Source organism: Pipistrellus hanaki (genome assembly GCF_964339955.1).
Source record: "Pipistrellus hanaki genome assembly, chromosome: 9".
In the NCBI taxonomy this organism is placed as follows: Eukaryota; Metazoa; Chordata; class Mammalia; order Chiroptera; family Vespertilionidae; genus Pipistrellus; species Pipistrellus hanaki.
The window spans coordinates 74470237-74494561 of NC_140511.1; the positions used below are offsets into that span (position 1 = coordinate 74470237).

The 24325-nt window shown below is 44.8% G+C and overlaps 1 protein-coding gene across 5 annotated transcripts in view; it reads right to left on the minus strand.

Moving 5' to 3' along the window:
• KIAA1549L (KIAA1549 like) overlaps positions 1-24325 on the minus strand; it is a 190293-nt gene that overhangs the window by 87776 nt on the left and 78192 nt on the right. The window lies entirely within an intron of this gene.

The following is a 24325-nucleotide window of genomic DNA, read 5'->3' on the forward strand; positions in this document are numbered from 1 at the left end:
GAAATTTCTTTTGAGAGCCACATTTTTTAAACATAAACTTCTTCTTCTAATGCCACTTCTTCAAAATAGACTCGCCCAGGCCGTGGTATTTTGTGGAAGAGCCACACTCAAGGGGCCAAAGAGCTGCATGTGGCTTGCGAGCTGCAGTTTGCCGACCACGGGACTAGTCAGGCCTCCATCTTCCTGAGCCTGTGAGCCTGCTGGTCGCTAATTCTCAGGACTCAGGCTGTGATGCTCTGGATGTACTTGAATCATCCCCACCCCATGGCAAACACATGCTAACCTCACCAAAGCCCACAGGTACATATGGCCCCTCTGCTGCTGCCTCTCCCCTCTCAGCCTCTCTCTTCGGTCCCTAGAGCTGTGTCAGTCCCCTCTTGGTGGCTGTTTGTATCACAAACCCCAAGCAGACACCCTCCTTTCCAGAGTCTGCTACTTGAGGAGTGTTCTCCAATCAGGTTCAAGGGGCCTCCCGATGGCACCTCGATTGCCTCCTGGATTCCTCAACACGATTCCTGTCACCCAGACAACGGCCGTCCTTTCCCACTCAGGGCTGTTCCTTTGGCTGCTCGGGACCCCGAGGAGAAGTCAGCCTCGGTGTCCGACCTTGGTCATGAGACCGTCCCTCTGCGCCACTCACTGCCCACCTGCGGGGTTCCTCACTCGCAGCCCTTACCGAAAAGCAAACCCAATCACCAGCAGCTCTCAGATGTAGGAAACTAAGCCAACCAACTAATAAGCATTAATAAATACCCAGACCCCTCTTCCTCATCTGCCAGAGAAATGTATCTGCAGTTTCTATCGGGTCCCAGAGTCAGACTGCCTGGATTCAAGTCCCACTCCTCCATCTGCTAGCTGTGTGGCCTTGGCCAAGTTACTGCACCGCTCTGTGCCTCACTTCCTCATCGGTAAAATGGGGGCAATTACAGTACCTACCTACCTGCCTTCTGAAATTCTCTTAAGGATTAAAGTGAAGTGATACAGCTTGGCTCAGTGGATAGAGCGTCGGCCTGCGGACTGAAAGGTCCCGGGTTCGATTCTGGTCAAGGGCATGTACCTTGGTTGCGAGCACATTCCCCAGGAGGGCGTGTGCAAGAGGCAGCTGATCAATGTCTCTCTCTCATTGATGTTTCTATCTCTCTCTGTTCCTCTCAATAAAATATATTTTTTTAAAAAATAATAATAAATACATAAATAAAGCGAAGTGATACCGTTAAAGTCCTTAGGACAGAGCTTAGTGCTCCAAAAAGGCTAGCTACAGATAGTGCTGTTACTGTTTACTTGTTCAGCCCAAGGCAGACACGGATGCACTCAGAGGCTTCCTCAGAGAACCGATGCCCGTTAGAACTCATTGTCAGATCCCACACCGCCGTGGGCGCACGTACAGTCTGCAGTCACCCCCTAACCCCACCCTGAGGAGGAGGAAAGGTTATCGCCCCTATTTGACAGCTGAGGGAACCAGGGGTCAGGGGGATCAAGTGCTAACATGGCCAAGGCCATACACAGAGTCGAGAATGTCTCGCTTCTTTCAACGTCAGGTCCAAGTCTCCCCAGTGCCGTGCGTGGGCAGGAGGTCCTCCTCCACCTCCGGGTCTGGGCTGGGCTCCGAACTCCCAGAGGGACCCCCACAGACCAGGGCCCACACCTCCCGAGTTTGATGGCATGTCCCTCTTGGGCGCTGCTTGGGCAAACCTCACCGAGCACAGCGCCACATCGCAGAGACCTGTCAGGCTCGGACTCCGGGAAGGTCAGAAGAGATGGAGGAGGCGTGGCGCCGGGGACATTCTTGCCCAAGATGATTTCTCTTGGGGCTTTTTAAAAACAAAATGCACTGGTTAAGAGAACCAAATTGCCACTCCTTGAAGCGCTGCCAGCAAATAAGGTTCTGTTTAATGCTTTGACATTCAACGTGTTGGCTCACAGAGCTTTTCTTTCTGTAAGAAGTTTACGGCTTTCAAATCCTTTGTGAAACAGGCTCAGAAATCAGGTTGACTTCCCTCCCGTTATATGCAATGCCACTTCCATTTGTTAAAACCTCGGTTTATGGGATCATTACGGAAAATTTAGCAAAGATGGAGAAGTAGAAGGGAAAGAAAAAGAATCCCACTCCTCCCTCAGGCTCTCCACCTGCAGGTCCCGCCACAGGGAGAAAACCAGGGTTCACACGGAGGTGAACTGCACGCCCGGACTTCAGCCTTGAAAAAGCTTTGGTTTGCTTGCTCTGCAGACCTGTGACCACCCTGCATTCCCAACTCTGCACCTGCTCTTTCTCTTTGAACAGTATATTAAAGCACATTTCCTTATTGGGTGAGGATGCATATTATTTCCACTACAATGCAGTATGTATTTTTACGTGTTTAAGCATTCCCCAACTGTCAAGGTACAGGTTGTTTATAAAAGTTCAGTATTATAAATAACTAGAGGCCCGGTGCATGAAATTTGTGCACGGGCGGGGGGAGGGGAGGAACCCCTCCGCCCAGCCTGCACCCGCTCCAATCCCATTAGGCGTGGGCAGGAAGTAACCGGGGCTTAGAGAGTTGAGCAATCTAACAGCATATTACCAGGTTTAGACATAAACCACTTCTCAGGGATAGTCCCAGAATTAAGATATCATCCTTCCCACGATCTTTATTTATAGAGCACTTTTCCTTTCTGCTTAGTGTTATAGCCAATTATCTCCCTTATTGGGACAATCACTTAGCATGAACCCCACAAATACACACTGAATGCTTTAGCTGAGGTCACCCCCTTACAAAGGTTAACAAGCTGTAATCCTCAGATAAAAGGTGGTTGATACCACTGTTTAGGGTGTGGGATCTGGGGTCAGAGCTGATGGGTAATTAGCCTGACTGCCTTGCTCCAGCTGTGTGAACTCAGGCAAGTTACACACCTTTTGAGCCTGCTTCCCCTTTTCTAAGATGAGATAGCAACAATCGCTGTCTCACAAGTGATTATTAAAATAAACATTTAAAAAAATAGGAACCTATGTATACTCCAGGATCACATTTATGCAATTACACAAAAATTATGTATGGATGGATGTAAATAATAATAAATTATTCAATGCATAAATTATCAATAAGTAACACTTTCATAAAGTCTGTGACAGTCAACACAGGCACATGTACTAGCACATACAAAAAAAAAACATACTTACACACAAAAGGGGAATGTAAGGCTTTTCACTGCATGTAAGGGTCAAATGGTCTGATCCTAGGCCAAACTCTGGACTCTTAACATATTCCTGAAGGTTATCAGTTGCAACCCCAACCTTGCACCATCTACAATGTGGCTCACAATAGGCAGAGGCCTTCTCATTCATTTTGCATCTCACAGAATATTTCGTGAGGTTGGAAAAACAAACAAACCTGTATTAAGGACATCCAGACAACCTGACATACTCTAAAACTGAGAATAAGCAAAGATAACCATGTCAGAACACCTGTCCCAATAAATATTGGCCCCAAGCAATTATTTGAGGAGGAAAAGTTCTGTATTCGAAACCATTCAGGAAATCTCACACGGGAGAGTGACAGTGCAGACAGTACGGAAACCCGGTAGTAAACAAGAGTCCTGTTTAACCTAGAAAACCCCCAAACTAGATGACTGTGGAACACTTTCTTCTTTTCCTTTTCTGCACGATACCAGTGAATGTCCCCAGGAGCTGCTGCTCTGAAGAACACCTTGAGGAAATTCTAGCGTAGATCATTTCAGAGTTCAAAGTTGTTGCAATTTCAGACACAGAGAAAACCCAGAGAAGAATTGACGGATAGTCTGAATCCACTATGGAATCAGGAAACATGTTCTCTGTTTTTATGTGCTTGGCAAATTCTGCTCCTGTTTGCTTGTTTCACAGTATATTTCACCAGACGTACGCATGACCTTTTCCCCCAATGCCCATCACTTCAGATAGCATTGGGGTGAGCACCAGGAAAGCTGTCAAGTGCTGTTGAAATGTCAAGGACCATCATTATTATACTTGTTGGCTCTCATGCCGTCTTGGGCATTAAATTAATTTAGGTAAAACGATAATATCAATAACTTGATGGTTTTCCTCCCTAACTGGAAGACATACAAGAAAAATGCTCTACTGGAAAAGGCTATGTGATACTTTGTGGATACCGATGTTCTTACAATCACACACTAAAGATCTGCAAGTGTCCATGTGGGAGCCAACGAAGCAGAATATGTTGCCAATATTAATAACAAGTACTATTAACTCTTAATGAATATTCATAAATGACTTACTTAGGCATAAGTCTATGAATATCTATGAATAGTTCAGGATTTGTTAATACATCTTATCTAATAAAGAGGAAATATGCGAATTGACCGTCACAAAGATGATGGTGCCCATAGTCACAAGATGGTGGCGCCCAGTCCCCTCAGCCCGCCGGTGTCCCCCAGTCTTGGGAGAGTGGCAGGTGCTCGGAGTCCCCAGTCCTTTCAGTCCCACCGGGGTTGAGGGGAGGAGGTGGTAGGCACACAGTCCCCTAGTCCTTTCACAGAAAATGGGTTGCCTCAAAAGTTAGTTAAACTTCTTGGGACAAAAAGCATTCAAAATCTTTGAAATGGGAATTCCAATATTTATAAAAGTTTGGACTAGACAATTCAAGGTTATTTCCACTACAAACTTCTATGATTTTGTGATTTAACATTCTGAATTCACATAATACCAGCTGTATTGTATGTGAGCAGATATTATTTTTAAAAATAGCCATTATTATTAAACACAACTATTAGCCGAAACCGGTTTGGCTCAATGGATAGAGCGTCAGCTTGGGGACTGAAGGGACCCGGGTTCGATTCTGGTCAAGGGCATGTACCTTGGTTGCGGGCATATCCCCAGTAGGGGGTGTGCAAGAGTCAGCTGATTGATGACTCTCTCTCATTGATGTTTCTAACTCTCTATCTCTCTCCCTTCCTCTCTGTACAAAATCAATAAAATAAAAAAATAAAATAAAAAACTGATAAAACTACACTGTTTGTATCTCAAGGACATTGAGTGTGATTTTCTAATGGCTGAAGTTAATGCCCATAAACCAGCAGTCAGACATCCCCTACGGGGTCCCAGATTGGAGAGGGTGCAGACTGGGCTGAGGGACACTCCCCCTCTTGTGCACAAATTTTGTGCACCAGGCCTTTAGTATCCTTATAAAAAGAAATTATCAACCAATTCTAGGACTGAATAATGATTAAACAAATTGACTCTAAAATTTTAAACATGTTTATTTTTGAACCTTTGAGAAGCACCTAAATTTAAAAAAAAATGACCAGTATGTTCATAGTAAATAATATCATTTTAGTCCAGTTGGTGTGCTCAGTGGTTGAGTGTTGATCTATGAACCAAGATGTCTCAGTTTGATTCCCAGTCATGGCTCAATTCCCAGTGGGGGGTGTGCAGGAGGCATCCAATCAATTATTCTCTTTCATCATTGATGTTTCTATCCTTCTCTTCCTCTCCTTTCCTCTCTGAAATCAATAAAAATCTATTTTTGAAAAGTATCAATTTCATTTATACTTTACTTGCCTTAATGTTTATATATGTGGCCATAGCAACATAGCATTTATTTTTTTTAATTCTATAATTTAGAAATTTCTGAGACTACAATTTCTTTCACTTGGCATACATTAATAAGATTTATCTATATTCAGTTTCAATTTATTCAGTTAACAAAAGTTCCATTTCTATTTCCCAGTGCTTCCCTGGTAATAAAGCGACTAGACATGATTTTTCAGTATTGGCAATGGATTTTCCCTTATCCTTCCAGTCTCCTCCAGGCCTGTCTGTGCCTAGCAACAGAGTTTCCAGATGCCTGGCTGGAACTAGGAGTGCCCTTAGGAGGGAGCCAGGATGCTGGCTCTCTTGCCACTTGGCCTATCCAACCCAGATTCCAGAAGAAGTCTAGGACACTGTTTGGTGGGAGCAGGAAGGAGATGCCATGTGTGTCTGTCTAACTGCCACCTCCTTAAAATACCAGAGTCCACAGTCTAAGCCTCCTACCACAGACATGAACGCTATCCTTTCTACGTTCATTCAACTAGCACAACCTACATCAAATAGTTCCCATTTTCAAAGCATCCAGTCTAAGAGTGAATTCCCTAAGAAAAAGTGCTATATACACGTAGCAATAAGTGGTTGTCTTTTTTTAAATGTATTTTATTGATTTTTACAGAGAGGAAGAGAGAGTGATAGAGAGTCAGAAACATCGATGAGAAACATCGATCAGCTGCCTTCTGAACACCCCCTACTGGGGATGTACCTGCAACCAAGGTACATGCCCTTGACCGGAATCGAACCCGGGACCCTTCAGTCTGCAGGCCGACACTTCATCCACTGAGCCAAACCGGCTTCGGCAATAAGTGGTTTTAATCAGTGCCAGAAGAATGGGGGGGGGGGGGGGGGAGAATGAAATTTAATAACAAAGGGAAAATTATTTTCTAGCCTTAATTTGAATATTGCTGAACAATGGAACCGACTTTGTAATAATCAAGCAAAAGAATAATTTTATTCTATGAATCCAAAAACCAGAGAATGTCACAGTTCCTGGGCTCACTGCCACTATCTATATAGGACAAAGGCAGATCCAATTCTGCCTGAAAAGCAATGAACAGAACAGATTAACACAGCATAATCTCCAATATAATCTCCAATATGTAGTCGATTCTGCTGTGATTTCATCTACATCAGTGAACACACAGATAAAATTAACGGATGATAAAGACTGTACTGAGGGGAGTGGTAGAAACCTCACCCATGGGCCTGGCATCTGGAGTCTGATCGGGGTCCTCCCGCCTGCTCCTTTTTGGATGTGAAACAAATCACTTTGCCTGACTGGGTCCCTGCGCCACCGCTCAGTAATATGAGAGGGTAAAATCAAGTCAACTCATAAGAGCTCCTCAATTACACTCTGATTTAAAACAAGAAAGGGATGTTCAATAGCTTTATCATCCTAGACATAGTTTGATCTTGCCCAGCAAGAAAAAAAAAATTGCTGCATCTTTTAATCTCTTTAAATCTCCAGATCCCTCCCTCCATTCCCTTTGTTCCCTTACAAGGATAAAATGCCTGGGCCCCTTAACCTGTGGTGTTCCCAAGGCCTGCACCAGGCAGATGCACACTCAGGAGTGTATGCTCTCTGCATTTCCCACAAGTGACAGAAATGGGAGCATTTAAGTTCTCATTTTCATCCTATATAATAAAAGCCTAATATGCAAATGGACCAAATGGTGGGACAACCAATGGCCATGACACACTGACCACCAGGGGGCAGACGCTCAATGCAGGAGCTACCCCCTGGTGGTCAGTGTGTTCCCACAGGAGGATTGCCACTCAGCACAGCAGTGGTGGTGAGAGCCTCTCCCAACTCCATAGCAGAGCAAAGGATGTCTGACTGCTGGCTTCGGCCCACAACCCCGAGGACATCCCTTGAGGGCTCCCAAACTTAGAGAGGGTGCAGGTCAGGCTGAGGGACCTCAGCTGATTGCATGTTGGGAGCGACCAGGCAGGCAGGCAGAGGTGGTTAGGGGCAATCTGGCAGGCAGTGGAGCAGTTAGGGGCATTAGGCAGGCAGTCAGGTGAGTGGTTAGGAGCCAGTGGTCCTGGATTGCGCAGGGATCAGACCTAAACTGGCAGTTGGACATCCCCCAAGATGTCCTGGATTGGAGAGGACACAGGTCAGGCTGAGGGACCCCCTGACTCCATGCACGAATTTTGTGCACCAGGCCTCTAGTTAGTTTAAAATATTGTAAAATGGGGAGTAAATTACAACAACAAAAGCAGTCTGTGTGAACGGCACCCCACACTCTTCCTCATTCACCTAGAGCACTACCCATTACTGAGGAAGAATAAAATGGAAGGGCCGGTTCTCTACCTACACCAAGGATTCTTGTTACTAGAAAGCCAACTTTGGGCTCCTAGGCATTGGAGAGATGGGTCTTACCCCTTGCCGGACTTTGCAAGTTTCCCTTCCTCCTTCTATTTGCATTCTTCTCCTTTCTTTCTTCAGCTCCCCTGACTACAGAGCTGTTACAGAAGGTGGCCCTGTCACGTGGAGACTGCCTCAGTAACTCTTCCAAGAGGCAGCCTTTCAGCAGAAATAATAGGCATATGCCGCCTTAGAAGCTTATGCCCATCTCTCCTGGAAAAATGAACTCCAAAAGACGCCTTAGGAAGCAGGAGCGTGCAGGAGAGGCAGAAAGAGAGAGGTGTTTCCTAGCATCGTCGTTGAGGAAACGATTCTGCCAGCAGCCATTACAGCTGGGTCGTCCGCAGCAATGAGTGTTCCCTAGGCAGAGCAGCTGTTCCGAAAGCTGTATCATTTGTAAATACAGATGAGAGATGTGAATTAGAGATGTGACCTCATTCAGTACCATATTTGAGGGTAGCAGCAATGAGAACATTGAATGTAATTGGAGCTAAGAATGCAAGGATCTTTTTCCAGTCCAAATATAACTGCAGAAAACATATTTTGAAGAAGTAAAATAACTCTCGCTATTGCCTGCCACCAGCCAGTGAAAAGTGAGCCAGTCTAATCCTGAGGCTCCTAGGTAAACGTGGCTGATTGCACATCTTTGCTGGAATAACTGCCAATTCTTCGGCCACAGGAGAAATGACTGGAGGTCATGATGTAAAAGAATGGTTAACTAGGAAGAAGAGGCAGAGGAGAGCATTTATATTCCCGTCCACATTTCAGGGATTTAGGAATAATGGCTTGAAATATCTCATCCTACTAAGAAAGGCAGGAAGAAAGCTGGTAGACATCAGGAACACAACTTTTATTTTTGCATTTTCAAATACGGTTTTGTTGTACCAATGGAGAGTCACGTTCTGCTTAAAAAGCCAAGAGGCTTTCTTCAAAGATATAGTAGAAAGGAAGGGAGGAGACACAGATGAAGGAAGACCAGCAGGAGGTTCAGAGATAAGTTAGTTTTTTCTTAAAAGAACTCTTCAAAAATGATGGGCAGATATGCATGCCCACCCTTTTTTTTTTTTTTTTTAATGCTAGAATATGGAAAGAGCAAAATTATGGCTATTTCCTGACTGTTTACGTAGAGTTTCTATTGTATCTTCCTTACCTGCCAGTCTTTATGTTTTAGATGCTCCAAGGAAAAAAATCACATACACAAGACTCCTTGGTATTATCAACTTCACTTTTATTTTTATTTTTAAATATATTTTTATTGATTTTAGAAAGGATAGGAGAGGGAGAAAGAGATATAGAAATATCAATGATGAGACAGAATCATCTATTGGCTTCCTCTTTTTTTTTAAATATATTTTATTGATTTTTTACAGAGAGGAAGGGAGAGAGATAGAGAGTTGAAACATTGATGAGAGAGAGTCATCGATCAGCTGCCTCTTGCACACCCCCTACTGGGGATATGCCCACAACCAAGGTACATGCCCTTGACCGGAATCGAACCCGGGACCCTTCAGTCCCCAAGCCGAAGCTCTATCCATTGAGCCAAACCGGTTTCGGCTATTGGCTTCCTCTTGCATGCCCTCTACTGGCATCAAGCCTGCAACCTGGGCAAGTGCCCTGAGAATCATGGGTCAATGCTCAACCACTGAGCCACGCAGGTCTGCTCAACTTCACCTTCAAATTCAACCATTCCAAGGCAGAGTTTAAAGCTATACAGTACTTGATTGCCTATGCCAGTTCTGACAGCACTCATAATCCTAGACTCACATGTTCAAGACCTGTAGCATCCCCTCCTTTTACACACACCAACCTGACCTCAGCAAGAAACAAAAATCCACATGGAGCAGTTATTCTTGTGCTATTCTCCATGCCTTGCTTTGGCTTCAGTTCTGGGATTGCCCAGGTCACACGTTTGGTGGTTATGGCAGGGAGGAGATCAACTTTGTCAGAGTTTTTTGTTTTCATTCAGACCCTGCATTGGGCATCTGCCTCTTGGCACTCACGGTGCCTCTAGAGGCCCTGTGGAGCCTGGCAATGATCCCGGAGGCAATAAAGTGCCACCCACAGGACAGAGATGGAAAAACACTTTTTGGGTTTCCTTGAGATGGCTACTTCATCTTGCTCCAGGACCTGGTGAGTTCTCCTGGAGCCTCCTCCATTCTGTCACTCTGGATCTGCAATCCAGGAAAAGAGGCCCTTTTGGGGTGGAAGGACTGATGCCCTCCTCCTCCTACAGCCGAGGCCCTGGTCATCTTTACAGGATGTCCAGCAGAACCTGAATTCTTTTTTAACTGAGAAGTGGTCCCCGTAGTCCTGGATGCTCCTCTTCCTGGGGTTCCCCACTTAGAAATGTTTGCGCCTGCTCCTGAAGCTCTGGGAGTGGGACCAGATTTCTTGCTTAGAGATCGCCCATTGGTTACATTAAAAAGGTGAGTCACCTCCAACTGATTGGCTGTCTAGACTGTTGTGAGGATTCTAAGCACAATCCCAAATCAGTCATAAGTGTGCTGGGATCAATAGTTACGTCTGCCATGGTGGCTGTATTGTAGAATGGAAGCAGGAGTGGACAGATATCTAGCATCCTGGATAAGATGAGCTCTAAGTTTTCTTCCAGCATCTAGTCTAGCTCCATTCATTTTCAGATAAAACCTGGCCAAGGGTGGTTAAGTGGCTTGCCCAAGGATTATGAGCACTGGGTGAGTCTGAACTAGAGGCAGGTCTTGGCTTCCCCATGACAGTGTCCCTTCCATCACCAGATGTACCATGTTACTTTTCTGAATCATCAACTGGGAGGCAGCGAAGAGAAAATGAAGTGAGGAGGGCCCAGGGAGAAGGTGAAACAATGATGAAGGGACCAAATAGAAAAAAGGAAAAGATGAGCAGGACTGGGCCAGCAGGCAGGTATGACTTCCAGGCTGCAACTGGTACACAAGTAAAGCTCTTTCCACACCTGGGAAATCAAAAATATTATACTGACGCTTCCTCACCACCCACCTGAGAAAATCTACTTGTGTCTCTCACACACACACACACACACACACACACACACACACACACACACACCTCCCAGTTCCATCCCTGAGCAGCAGCTGTCACAGCCTTGGTTGAGCACACCACTGGTCGTGTGAATGTGGACCAGACACTTGGGCCCAGAACGAATAACTGGTCTGAGCTGGTTTAATTGAATTTTCCCCCAGGAATCTTGTCATTCCATATTGGGTGCTTTACAAGGGATGTGATACCAGGCAGGAAGCCATATTTGGCACACATACACACCACAACAAGGAATGCCGATTTGAAGAGAGAGAGAGAGAGAGAAGAATGAGACAGATACAAGGAGCAGCAGGGGCAGAAGACCACGTGACCTTGAGAGAGAGAGTCAGGGAAGTTAGGTGCTCCAGGTCCACATTTTAAGGGACTCGGCTGTACTCTGAGCACTGTGTTTTGTGAGGGACCTCATGCTTTCCAAAATATAATCACACTTTGCTTCAATTAGCACAGGTGGTTCTGTTCCCTGCAAGCAAATATGACCACTGGTTAGGCCAATTGAACCCTGGTTGGTTATCATGGCCTGTGAACACAGTAACACTGCTGTGTGTGAGGGAGAGGGAGAGATAGAAATGGTACCCTATTAAAATCCAAATGTTCTCAGAAAAACCCAAATGAATATGCTAACTTTTGCAATGATATAGTACTGACTTTTATCCACCAAGTAAGGCATTTAGGCAACAGATCAAATTAAACAAGATACTGGCTACTTAAAATCCATTTTGGAAAAAAAATCTATTTTGATGATTTCCTTCAGAAATAAATGTGAAACGTGTTTATGTTATTCATTTACTACCACACATTTCATGCACAACAACCTCAGAGATTGGGCTGCAAAATCCCGAGAACATAGCACCCATTTGCTGTTCACAAATTACTAAAAATCCCACATGGCAAAGCCTTTAAAATCAACTGCAGGAAAAAAGCAGTGTCTGATCAAGACTCTGGGCCTGGAAAATTGGCTGGTGGTGTATGAAGAGCTCCTAAAACTATGAAAAATAAAGCACCAGCGAGCGATGAGGCAAAGCCTGTTGAAAGACAACTGGAGAGTCTCCTTGTATGAAGGCAAACAATAGGAAGTCGGGAGAAATAAACTCTTTTTAAAAACAATTCACTTTTGCGGGGATTGGATTTTTGATGAAACCCTCCACAGGTGGCACAGAACGTGAGAACTTGGAGATGTCACCACGACCAGCTCTGGTCAGTGCAGACCTGCAGAAGCCACGAGGCTTGTCAAGGATTCACTGGTCCATGGCTTGCTTCCAGTACACATTCTGGGAAAACCAATTTTCCAAACTAAAATTTTCAGTTTCAATTTTTTTTTTTTTTTGGTGATTTTGCATAAGATACCACCCTAGTTTTGCTGAGTTTGTTCTTCCTTTAGTTTAATGTTTAGTCTCTAAAGACAGAAGCCTCCAGTGCTCTCCTAGGTGCTTGAGAAAAGCTATCTGGAACCGTGAGGCGCAGATGTGCAGTTCACACTGCAACACGGCTCACCCTGGCTAAGGGAGGTGCCCTTGTCACTGGTGCAGACAACTGCAGCTTCATCCTCCCTTGTCCTTTACCTCCTTGGACACCTACCTGTCCAGGTGCCTTAGACTGGGGCATGAATAAAATGAGATTAAATAGTTGGGGCAGTTTTGATTTTCATTTTCAGCAGAAGAAAGCCTAGTACAGGTAAATGACCAATAAATAGACATCATTGTGTCCAGATGTAGAAGACACCTGTTTGAGCATCTGTCCAACCCACGGTCCCTTCTCTAGAAATGCCCTCTCCTGAAAGCATGGAGTTGGTTCGCTACCAACTCCAATTCTGATTGTCCCGAGAGTGAGCACCTGCACCAGCGGAAGCCAATCACCCGTGGCCTCACAGCAAGCAGGCCATCCCTGGGCCACAGAGCACTTCCGTTAGCTGTGTGTGGGACACGGGGCTCCACACCACCTTTTCAGGTTGGCTCTTTGTCCCATGGAGACAGAGAAAGTGTCCAGATAAACATAAAGGAGAAGGCCAGAGAGAATGAAATGAGAGAATTTGGGGGAAGGAAGGGAGAAGAATGGAGGAGAGAGAGGCAGAGACAAACAGAAACAGAGAGGGCTAGCCCTGGATCTGATGGTTCTTTTCTCACCATGCCCAGTTGTACCCTCTCTTCTCACCACAATGCAACCCTGCAGCCTTCCAATAAAACCCGTCCCTCCCTCCCCCATCTCTGATCCAGCCAGTGTGAGAGACACTAGCAACCAAAGACGATGACCATCCTAACCTTATGTACGCTTCGAGCCACTTCCACCTCACCTCCGAGAGGAAAAATGCCCATCCCTCCAGGGTGAGATTCCACTGCTCCACCGGAGGATTTTCTGTTGAGTTGGAAATTATTTGTTTTACTTTCATTTTGCCCTATTTTTGTAGTTTATCTGTGAACAGCTCAGTACAGTCCCAAACAACTCATCACATCTGGAATCTGCTTTTATGATGCTCGATAAGATTTTATTATAAATCCAGAGATCAAAAGGAAAGCTTCCCAGCTGACACTTCTGAGCACTGTGTGGCGAGCACCTGGGAGAACGCACTGCATTTAGAATCCCCCCCCGCCCCCCCCCCCCCCCCCCCCGTAAACCTGGCGGCAGCACAGCCATTTCTGAAACAGAGAAATGAGTCCCCCCAGGTGCAAAGAGGAAAGAGAAAACAGAACTTCCTGGTGGAGAGTCCCCTCTACGTGCCTCCCGTTTGTGAGGATGATCAGAGCGACAGTACCGAGGGCAGCCCGGGAGGCCAGAGGTGGCCACCTTCATCCCAAACACACATCTCCCCAGGCCCCGGCTACGAATCCCAGCAGCAGCAGCTGTGCGCTGTCGAGGAAGAGCTCCTGCAATTTAAAAAGCGACATGTTAATGGATCACGCAGATCAGTGAAGGCAGTAAATCATACGCCGCCTGCCTTCCACTGGGTCCCAGGCACAGGCCAGAGGAGGAGGCCGCATAAACACTATGAAAATTTTATCGCGCCTTCAGACCTTTCGATGCTTCCCTGTGAAAACGAACATTAACCTGCACTTCCAGGCAGGTCTCTTCCTGCTGCTTCACAAAGGCACTAGTCCGTCTCCGTAATAACACGTGAGCGGGCTCGCCTGTGTGCCTCCTGCACATCACCCGTGTTATAGGATGTGGTCCCGTTAGCCCTGGAAATAAAATACGCGGTCTTCTCTGCCAATGGAGGGAGGAGTGAGGATAAAGGGGGAGCAGGCGCAAGGCTCGCTGGAGGTAAAACCCACAAACGGAAGCTAACGTGGGGCCTAGAAGATTGCTTTGTTGTTGTTTTATTCTATTTGCACAAACATGCAGGGTAGGTCTGGTCTTAAAAAGTGACATTTTAATGGATTACACAGATCAGGGTACGAAGATAAGGAAGGAGTCCTTGTCTGAAAAGCCTGTGGCGAAGAGAGACGTGGCAACAAATCATGAGAAATACAATGCGGTGAATGTGGGAAATGTTAGAAAAGTGATGGACACGGAATAGGTAGGCACTCGGCATTGGGGTGTCAAGGTCACAGAGAAGGTGGCCCCCTTCACTGGTCTCACTTTGGAAGTTACCCCCTCGGTTGTCACTTAAGAGTTAAACTCTCCCAAAGAGATAATAGAATCAAAGAGCTGAAAGGATACATGTAGAAACTAAAGCCAGAGGTTAAATGACTCGTCCAAGATCACACAGTGTTACAGACTACATTGTGCCCCTTCCCCAATTCATATATTGACGCCAAAGCAGTGTGACTGCATCTGGAGACAGTCTTTACAGAGGTCATTAAAGTTAAATAATCATAATGGTGGGGCCCTAATCCATTAGAACAGCTGTCCCTATAAGAAGAGAGAGACACCAGGGATGAGCCCACACAGAGAAAAGGCCGTGTGAGGACCCAGAAAGAAGACGGCCATCTTCAAGCCAGGAAAGAGGCCTCAGGAAAAACCAAACCTGACAACATCCTGATTGTGGACTTCCAGCCTCCAGAACTGTGAGAAAATTAATTTCTGTTGTTTAAGCTACCAATCTGTGGCATTTTGTTACAGCAGCCAGCGCTAACAAATACACACAGCAAGGAAACGGGCTGGCCTCGGGCAAAATCCCAGGATTCCACTTAATTCGAACACCACACTCCCCTTTGTCATTCAGCAAACAGGTCTCAAAAAAGACTTGCATGTCGGTGGTGACAAATGCCCGCCTGCACAATAGAGCTGCGACATGGCATGATTAACATTTAACTTTTTCTCTTTTATCTGCAAGGAGCAAAGGAGAGCAATTTATTTCTCCTCCTCTCCTGATCTCTCCCCCTTTTGAAGATCAGGCATCTAATGGGCAGTGAAGTGATAAGGATGGGCTAAGAGCAGAGGCCAGCACCTGGGCTCCTCTCCCAGGAGGCCACCATGCTTTGAAGGGCAGAGCTTTAGCAGCATGCTATGGTAGGTGATGTGAACTGCTTTGCTCAATGCCAAGTCCAACTTCTTTCGAGCAGGCAGAGGCTGGGAAATCCACAACTACACTTCCCAGATGCTTTTGCAGCTGGGTTTGTGTGTGAATTAAGTTTCGGCGAGTAGATATGCATTGCACACGATTTTAGTCAGGAGTGAAGACAAAGTATGGAGTGACTTTTTAATGCCAGCGCCTTGCAGTGCCATCACGTGTTTTGAATCAAATCTAGGTAAACTGAGGCTGCAGCCGAAGGAGAGTAATGAGAGGAGACAGCACCACAATGCTGCACCCGGTCTTTACTTTGTAGCTCATAACGCACTTTTGCACACAGCTCATTTTCTGTCCCATCAACCCAGTGTGTCCTCATTTTACAAACAGGAAAACAAAGTGTACTCCCCTGCAAATGGCCAACTAGGGAAGGGGAGGGCCAGGACCCATCCGTTTCCTAACTTCAGATACAGAGCTCTTTCCAGAACACATCCACCCTTGAGTAGGGCAGGTAGGAGGGGAAGAGGAGAAGGGAGGGACAGAAAGAGACTGCCTGGGTTCCAATCCTGGCCCTGCCACTTTGAAGCTGATAACCATAAGTAAACTTCTTAACTCCCTCTGCCTAGATTTCCTTCCCTGTGAAAGGGGCATAATAACAGAAATCACAGGGCTGTTGTGTTGATAAATGTCACATGCCATAATATAATTTTCCCTGAATAATGCCTAGCTCAATAAATGAGACGTGTTCAATAAATATAAGCTGTTATTGTTATTGTGGTGGTCGCACATTCAAATCTTTGCCACTGGAGTATTTTGTCGTCTTGGAATCTTTTTCCCAGATCCCAAAAATATGGCCTCAAAAAAACAAACAAACCCAGAACTGTTTCTAACACAGGTGGGAAGGATCACAGAGAAGACGCCTTTTCACTAATTGTTACAAATATGGCTACATTAACCTCCTAGAGAGCACAGATGGTGGAAGAAAGACACTGTCCCCACTGCTCTGCTCAGACCTGAGATAATGTGAAGATGAGCAGACAGGATTGGTGAAATCTCAATGTGATGACGGTGGGAATAGGAGACCATCAGAGGGAACTGGGGAGAGGGTGCAGAGCAGGAGTGAGAAACACCATGGATTTACAACAAAATCTACATCTGATTTGGAATCCAGTGTAAAGCAAGCACAGGGTATTATGTAACAGGGATAGAGGAGAGAGAGGTTGTGTTGGCAGCAGAATGAAGCTGACTGGCAAGGAGAGACAACAGCTCAAAGCTACAGAGTTTCAACCTTCACTGGCTAACAGCACAGGGAAACAGGGATTCACTGGACAGTCTCCTGACGACCAACTAATGAACTTGGGTGAATAGAACATGCACTTCAAAGCATTTTGTGCTCAGGGTGTTTTGTTCTGTAATTTACGAACTGATTATGAGGGAAGGATACGGAGCCCTGAGAGAGTGTGATAGAAAGAGCTCTGACTTCCACGTCCCAGCCACTACAGTTAAAACCTTGATCCCACCATCTAGGAGCTCTTTACTGAACCTCTCTGCACCTCAGCTCAATCATCTGTGACGATGCCTAGTTGATGGTCATGTTAGGAAAATTAAATGAAATAACCCAGTGGAAAGGAATTCACTGTCCACAGCAGCCAGGTAATACGTGTCGGTGATGGTGAAGATAGAAGATGGCATGAAACTTCTTACATCAGATGGGGAAAACTTACATGATTAAGGAGATTTCACAATACCAACTTTTAAAGCAGTTTTGAGGGTAGAACTTGGGTGAATGCTGTTTGAGTCCAGCCAAGACTCGGCGAGAAGAAGTAAATAATTGAAGGGTTATAGTCAGAGTTGAGAGGTGAGAAAAGCTTGGAATAAACAACTGAAAGCACTACTGAAAAGTGAACCCATTCAAGCCCTGCCATATTTGAAACTGTCAGATAACTTTTTGGAAGCCAGCAAAAGAATTCCCAAGAAAAGGAACTCTCAGCAATAAAGTTGCAAACACACCCAGACATACTTCCCTTTATATAATGGGAGCATTACTGAAGGTGTGGGTTAGCAATAAAATAAGTCAGACAGAGAAAGGTTAACACCATATGACCTTGGACAAGGACTTACATTTCCTGTGCCTCAGCTGTCTCATCTATAAAATGGGGATAATAATGGTAGCCACCTCGAGCTGTTGTAATTATTAAATGAGTGAATACAGCTAAACTTGTTGCGACAGCATGTGACACATAGCACTAGATAAATGTTAGTAGTTGTATTACCAATTACATATAATATCCTCCATACATACAATTCCCCCAAATCAGATAACTTTCTTTCTTGATAACTGCTGCTTATTCTCTTCATAGTACTTACGAGTATCTGAAATTATATTTGTTTGTCTTCAGTCTTCTCCCATAAAAATATTATCTCCATGACAACAGTGACCCCCATTCTTCTTGTTCAATACACATTATTAGGATAAATGAACTGCAATCACCACTGCCCTTTACTATTTCAATTATTTCCATTTTTGAGATTGAAAAAGCAAGTTTGCACAGTAAGAGATACTGTGTTATACATATCTGTTTGATCCTTATTTTCTGATAGCACCATTAGCAAGAATTTGAAGAAAAAAAGGATTTATCTAAAAATGTATTTGTAGCTCTTTGATTCTCGAGTTAGAGTGACAAAGGACTTCTGCATTTGAAAAGAACAGCAAACAAAAGTCTCCCTTTTAACTCCCTGGAAATTTTTACAAGAAAATAGGCCTTTCCAACAGCTTTTATCTCCATTGTCTGTTTTTGTTCCTGCTCCCTCTCCTCTTTGTTGCCACTCCTTATCCTGACATTTAGAGCAAAATTTCCAGGAGAGATTGAACAGCGATGCGTCAGCACCATGGACAGCACCATGCAAATTGGCATTTTGAATACCCCGTTTTAGGGTTCAGAAGATGAGGATTGTAGGTATTCAAAGTTAAGAAACACCCCATATAAATTCATTTATTTTGCTATGACCTGCCCTGTGTTTTAACAAAGAATCATTTATGTTTTTTTGTTTGTTTGCTTGCTTTATCAAAAGGGAATGAATTTGACGTCTTCTTTATAAGGAAACTACGGTTTGAGTGTGTACATGGGCCAGTCACTGTGTTGGAGGTTTCATATATTTTTATCTTATTTAGTTCTCATATAAACACCACGAGAGTACTGGATTTAGAGCCAGCCAGAAAGCTCTAGGTTTAAATCCTGACTCCACCTTGGAAAGTTACTTAACTCCTATAAGCCTCTTTCCTAGTTTATAAAATGAAGATGGTATCTCCTATTGGCCTGCAAAATCCAATATAAACTCCTCTTTATAAGAAGTCTCAGGCCAAAACCGGTTTAGCTCAGTGGATAGAGCATCGGTCTGTGGACTGAAAGGTCCCAGGTTCGATTCCAGTCAAGGGCATGCATGTACATTGGTTGCGGGCATATCCCCAGTACGGAGTGTGCAGGACGCAGCTGATCGATGTTTCTCTCTCATTGATGTTTCTAGCTCTCTATCCCTCTTCCTCTCTGTAAAAAGTCAATAAAATATATTTTTCTAGAAAAAGAAGTCTCGGTATTCCTCTCTGTAATACTGATGTGATAACTGTGTCCTGTAAGTTGAATGGGAAGTAGGAGTTAGCACAGCACAAAGAATGTACGTGCCAAATTTGGGAGATAGGGAGGAGACCACCCTGATACCAATGAAGAGGGAGAAACAGAACACAGGGGTTGAATATGTGGGTGGGAAAGGGCAAGAGCCAAATTTCAGAGGGCCTTGAAGCCAAACCAGAATCCTCAGCTATATCACAAGCCTTGAAGAACCTCTCCAGTGGCCAAGACTACATTTTTCATTTCTTTCTCCACTCCTTCCCCGCTTACACCAGCTATCCTAGAGCTACCACATAGTAAGGGTTTAATAAATGCAAATGTATCAAAGAATGGTTTTGATGTGACTTACGGCCTTGAAGGCATCCAAAAAGATTACAACCTGCTGCAATTATGGGCTAGCTCTAATAAGAGGAGATGGAAGAGAGGTAACTCTGAGGTCCTACAATTTGGTCCAAAACATAACTGCACAAAACCTAATAGAGAGATGGAAATGTTCACTCTGGTTTCGGGGAACAGGAAGCCTCTGCCCATAATATTCTCTTCGCTTGTTCCATCGACAGCTGTTTAATAAGCATTTATTATGTGCCAGGCATTGTGCTAAATAAACCATGGGGCTAAGATAGATCCGGAGCCTATCGTCAATAAACGTTACATTCTAGAACGGGAGTACAAATGCCCCTCTCTCCAAAACGCCCAAATAAATAAAACTACAAACATCCCTCACTAGTTAAACCTATGAGAGTTTGGATATAAGTCTAGGTAGTGAGGGATGCCATCCAGTGCATTAGTTGCTCTCCAAGCTTCATCAAGAGAGTTCTCTCGCGTAGTCGAAGTTCAGGTGGTACTGATTTATTTAATACGTAACTAGGTCTACACAGTTCCTGGGTTTGGCAAGAGAAGCCTACTTGCTGAAATAGAATGATAGAGAAACCAACCCAGAGGCTAACGTGGGGGAAAGAGAGGAGGTTATTTTCTATGCAGCAGAAATGTCCAGTGGGGAGTTGGACTGTCAATTGCTCAATGTAATGGTTGGGGGGAGGGGGGGCCGGCATGCAAAAAAGTAAGTTATAAGATCTACCAACTCTAGTCAACCACATACACTTCCTCACAGGAGTCTGTGTGCGTCACCAGGGTGAAGAATCAACCTCCTACCTCCTGACGCTCACAGTTTATGTATGAAGAGGTCCAACAGCTCCACGTGGTTGTCTCATAAGGAGCGCACTTTGTGGGAAGAGTCCATCCCCTCCTACGACCCCTTTGCAGAAAGGGAATGGGCACTTGCTCACTGTGGCAGATCACCTCCAGAGACGGTGCCAAGAATCTCTCCCCTCCCTGCGTGCACATGCTCCACCGAGATATGGAGTCTCTTTCTCCTCCCCTGAGTCTGCACTGGCCTTGTCATTGCTTTGACTGACAGAATGTGATGGAAGAAATGTCCCAGGGCTCCTGAGCCCAGGCTTGACAAATCCTGGCAGCTTCTGCTACTTTCTGGGAGGAAGCCAAGTACCACGGTAAGAAGTCAAAGAACTTTGAGACCTCCCTGCTATGTGGAAGCCAAGCTATCAATGTGGAGAGACCAGGTGGTGGAGAATTGAGAAACCCAACTATGGCCCCAGCTGAGCTATCCAAGCTGGCCCCCAGCTGTATAAACCATCCCAGACATGATGATACATGTATGAGTCATCGCCACCGTGACCCCAATGGGATACATGAGGAAAAGGTCCAGCCAGCTCATTCCTGGGTAAGTCAAACCACGCATTGTGTTCCAATTTGGGGCACAAGGCACCACTGACAATTCTTCTCTCAATGTGGTCATCAGGTTCTGACTAACAGAAAAGATTGAAAAGACAGGAGTTCAGAGGGGGCCAGGGCCAGGCCTTGTCGGGTGATAGTGGAGACAGACAGTGTAGAGCAGCTTCCTGGAGAATCCCTATGTAATACTAATACGTTTCACATCAGATTCAATCCCACTAATAAGATAATTTATGGTATTAAAATTAATCTTGGTTAAGGATTCACTAGCAGTCCACGATTGTGTTAAATGCTTTCCATACACGATCTCATTTCATCCTCAAAAAGGATTATTAGTATTATTTTATTAGTATTAGTATTATTTTATTAGTATTAGTATTAGTATTAGTATTAGTATTAGTATTATTTTATTAGTATTAGTATTATATATAATAAAAAGATTATTATTAGGTTTATCTGTGAGGAGGGCAAGGCTCAGAGAGCTTACATGACTTGTCCATAGTCAAAGAGCAGAAGTGGGATTTGAATCCAGATCAGTCTGGCACCGTAGCTCAAATAAACGTCAAGATCTGGCAACTGCAACAGCTGCTACTTCAATTGCATATTTAAGTCCTAAAAGACTTTGGTTTTGTGTCCATATATTTATTCAATACAAACTTCATTGGTAATTTTGAAGAAAGGTTCAATAAGCATAAAATGTGTTATGCTCTTTTTAATTATTTTTGCTGTGTTATTTTTTTATATTTTAATTTTCAAAATTTTATTTTTGCAATATAAATGGCGTAAAAAGGAAAGTTAACAAATAGGTTGCAATCTTCCACCCCTAGAGATACGAAGAAAGAACAAAACAAAGAGAAAGTGCATACAGCGCTCTGGAATTCTTTCTCGGACTGCAGAAAAGATTCGAATTCCTTTTTTATTAATTTGGAGAATGGAGTGATGTTGCTTTGCAACTGAAATCATACCTACACGTGGTCACAAGACAGCTGGGCTTTATATGGGCTGCAATAATAACATCTTAGTTTTCTCAAAAAGAGTGTTGCTTGCTTATGCATCGAGTTATATATTTAGGAGTGGCGCTTTAAGTTACTTGTTGGTTGCTGGGTTGCTTCAGAGTTTATCGTTACCCACGTTGAGCTTGGCAGTATTTTAAGTACTAGAGACACAACAATGGATTTTTTTTAAGTCTTGCTCTTGTGGCATTTAGGTTGGGAGGAACAATTGAACAGGACACAAAAGTGCGGAGTTCTACAAAGAAGAGAAAGTAGGATGCAGCGCTGAAGAGAGCCAGGCTGCCTTAGGCTGAGTAGTCAGGGAAAGTCTCTCAGAGAAGGTGACACTGGGGCTGAGTGATAAGAAGGAGTAACCATGGGAAGATTTGGGGAAGAGATTTAGGCAAAGAGAACACCAACGGTAAGGGTCATGGGGTGGGAATGAGGTTGCTGTGTTTCAGGGTCAGCAAGAAAGACACCCTGCCTGGAACATGACACCCCAAAGGAAGAATTACACAAGGCGGGATTAGAAAGGAAGCGGGAGTTAGATCAGAGGGTGCTATGGTTACCACAAAGATCTTGAGTTTTATTTTACTGAGATGGGAAGCTATTTCAGGCTTTTAAATGAGAGAGTGGCATAATCTGAGTTGCGTATTTAGAAGGCCACACTGGCTATATTTCGAAGAATGAATTGCAGCATTGGGGGAGATGAAGGCAAGAATAGAAGCAAGACAGCCTGCTAGGAAATTATTACGGCGGCCTGGTAAGGATCATGGTCATTGAACATGAGGAGTGGTGGTGGAGACGTTGAGAAAGGGATGGAACTGGAAACCATCCCTACTGAGGTGGGAAGAATCTGTCCGGGAGAAGCATTTAAAGGCTGTGCTTTGGGCATGTCAGGTCAAGAAATGTATTAAAACTGGAAAGCAATGTTGCCAAAGGGATGGCTGCACTGCCGCCCCCTGTGGCGTGTCCTGAGGTCCCTTCTCAGATCTTCTAAAGAAGGCCACCCACTTCAGGGCTGTTTGTCTCTCTCCGTGAAAGGTCAGCTGCCTGTTTCAAAGTGACATCTGCATTCCAATTCCTGGGAGGCTGTTGATGCGCCTGACAATATTCCTAGATGGTATGAATGTCTTTACAACCAGGTATAGCTCTCCTTTCTTCGCATTTAATAAAGAAGGCATTTTTTTTCCCTATCAGGATCACTCTGGCTTCAATGGCTGACTACGATGAAAAGCGATGCGACTATAGATGCAGATAAATTATTCACAGCACACCCCCGCGCACCCCTTTCCCCACTACACATGCTTTCCTCTTGCAGGGGATTTGCACGTCTCCGCACCTTTGTTCAGAATCCTCGCATTCAGCTCAGCCCGCAGGGGAGATGCACCAGGCCAAAGCGGCTCTTTCCTGGGACTGCAGCGGGATCCCAATGAACTCTGGCTTTGGGGGAAATGTCCATTTTCGCTGGCCACTTATCACCCTCATTCTCTAACGTGCAATTCCTTCTTGTATAGCCCAACAGGGAAACCTAAGGCCCTTGGGAACTCTCCGAAGACCAGAAAGCCCTTCCACCATTGAAGAGAGTCTGCAAAACCCTGACTTACACATCCTCGGCCACTAAGCAGCTACTTGGCGACATGTTCGTTTCCCTCCAGCAGGTCTAGCGAAGAGAAAAGCACATGCTGGTTCTTAGAATGTCCTCTTGCTTCCAGGGATTCTCTTAAAAAAAAAAAAATACCTAACACCATGCAAATCCCCAGTCTTTGTGTTCGTGGAATAATGGGTTTATGTCCCTTGAGCGGATTTGGCTTTTCCACTAGAAAAGGAAGAATATCTGTCAAATCCATTCGTTCTGGTCTTTTTGGGCAGGTGGTTCCTTGCACTGGGTTCAGAATGAAATATATATGTACAGTTGTTTCTATTTTAATATCAGGGGTCATCTTCTACAAGAAACAAAACCAACCCTGGTTAACAGAATAGGTATGAGGGCTAAAGGAAGGCTTTCGGGAGGGAACTCATAGACGCAACAAAGAAGGGTAGCGAATTAGGCGTGGAAACCAGGCAGGTCCGCAGGCTCTGGAAACAGCTTCTTTGACTTCGCTTCTCACCCCGACTGCATGCTGGAACCCCCAGGGGAGATTTTAAAGCTTTTAAAGGATATTGATGTCTTGACCCCATCCTCTGAGGTCCTGATTTAAGTAGCCTGGGAGGGGGCTACTCTTGCAGGAGGCCTGCTGTTAAAAATTATGGTCTCCCACCATCTACAATCCCGTAGTCATGCTGACCAAGTCTTACTAGTAAATCCCAGGAGACAGAGGGTACCATCGGCTTGGGCTGATTCCTAAGCCTGCCCCTTGGCAAGGGGAAGACAGGGCACCTGGTGGCCAGCTCTGCCCAGAGCATGGCATCATTGGAGAAGAGGTAATTCCCTAAACGGAGACTGCAGTGCTATTAGGAGAGGAAATGGAGGTTAGGCAGCCAAAATGTCAGAATGACAACCCTCCACCATCCCCCTCCATTCCCCACATACAA